This window comes from Galeopterus variegatus, unplaced genomic scaffold, assembly GCF_000696425.1.
Source record: "Galeopterus variegatus unplaced genomic scaffold, G_variegatus-3.0.2 Scaffold823, whole genome shotgun sequence".
Lineage (NCBI taxonomy): Eukaryota > Metazoa > Chordata > Mammalia > Dermoptera > Cynocephalidae > Galeopterus > Galeopterus variegatus.
The window spans coordinates 414,495-416,499 of record NW_007726934.1 but is presented as its reverse complement, the minus strand read 5'-3'; positions in this window follow the sequence as shown (position 1 = coordinate 416,499).

Sequence of the window (2,005 nt, the reverse complement as noted above, 5' to 3'; positions counted from 1 at the left end):
TTTTTGTGAAGCCTCAGAGAACAGAAAAAAGTCTGCGGTACTAAAAATTCCAGATATCTTTGATCACTCAAGCTACACTGGAGAAAATGCTTTGTTATAATCTAATTTTTAAGCTTAAGGAGAGCCAGTGCAACTTAAAAGCCTTAGTTTTAATTTTAAGTATTTGAGCAAGTTCAATATATCTGCAGATTTCTTCTTAATAACTAAAAAAGAAAAAAATCAGAATACCTCCTTTTCTATAAAAATTATATCTTAATTTTTTTTTTTTGTTTTTCACTAGATGCTACTGAAAAGGGGAAACCGAAGTTACCCCTACGTGGACTGAGCTGGAGGGGGAAAAAGTAGTTCATTTTAACTACTTTGGGTAAGTAGCGTTTAGAGTGCTTCAGTGAAGGGGAAACTGGAAATGTTGGTGGTTAGAAGTCAAAAAACAACTGTTCCCACCGCCCCAGGCCTCCTCCCCCTTACTGAAGGCAGCAGAATTCCTTAAAAACCAGCTCTGATTCATCCTGATGTGTAACAACTTCTGCTGTACGTGAAAATTGTTTGCAAATGAAATGCTGAAAATGTGTCTCCAAAAAGAAAACTTCGTACATGAAAGACCCCCTTATCCCACCTTCGAAAGTCCAGGACATCTATTTAAGGAGAACGCTGGTCACTAGCTCTGGGCCTAGGCTTAAGGGAGGCAAAGCAGAGCAAGCAACACGAATGGACTTGGGGCACAAGGGGAATGGACTTGCGTGCCCTTGGTAAGCTCTGGCGGCACTCCCGAAGTTAAGGACACCGGCCACAATGGAATGGAGTCTATTGACATGTGCTTCTCCCTTTGAACACTAAGCATTTTCTCAGTTCATGAAATACGAACTGACAACCACCCCCGCCCGGCCTTCCCGCACAAACACACCCTCCAGAGTCAAAACCAGTTAGAGACAACACTGGGCCCCAGTCTCTACCAAAAACCTGAGTTACAGGGGAAAACGAGAGAGTACGCAAGTAAACACCCGCATTTCTGTCTTCAGGAACCGTACCACGTCCCCTGCTGTAATTCCTCTCCCCTAAAAATGTCAGAAATTGGAGCGGGGAGTGGGAAAAAATGTGCAGCGTGCCCGCTCCCTACCACTGCCACCGCCACCACCCAGCACCCCATCTCCCGAGTTCGGGCTTCTGGTGCACACCTGGGTCCAGCCCTCACCCACCACTATTCAAAGGCGCCTTCTCCCCCGCGGCTCGGAACAGCAATGCGGATCGGCCACCACCCCACGCGCCGGAGAGGCTCTGCGGGGAAGGAGGGAGGTCGGGAGGGGGCTGGGCACTCTCCACCCCTTCCTCAGGTGGGGGAGGACGGAACGCTGCGGAAGACTGCACAGAGCCCGACGATTCCAGAGTTCTGGAGCCCCCGTTGCCGCCTTAGATTTAAATGAGGAGGACTGCGGGGGCCGCTGCCTACCCATCTCAACCTCGTCCTTCGATCTTTCCCAAGGAGAGGAGGAGGATGGTTGAGGAGACAGGATAGACCCTGATTCCAGATGAGGCCGTTGGCTGCCCCTTTAACAGGGACAGGGGGACGCTGCCCTAACTTCCCCCTCCCCCGATATTCCCCAACGGGGGAGGAGGCGTGTTCGGAAGACAGAACCAAAACCTAAAGACCCCTCCAACGTTAATACTTAAACGTTAATACTCCCAAGGGCGCTGCCCAAGCATCCCCCCACTGGTTGTGGGGGAGGCTTAAAGACGGAATGGGGCTGACAATCACTGAAACCTGTGAACCCCTCCCAAACACTTAAATGGGGAGGAGGAGGCTGCCCGGTCCCTCCATCTTGACCGTTTGGGGAAGGGGGTGGGGATGTTGCAGGCTGGACACTGCCTGACAATCCCAGAGAAATCCTGCTGCGCCCTCCACCCCCACCCAACGCTCCGGCCTCTAGATCCGAGCAGGGGCCCCACCCCCATCGCAGGCCCCCAACCTAACCCCCCCCGCAAGCCTGGCGGGTCACGGGGCGGGGAC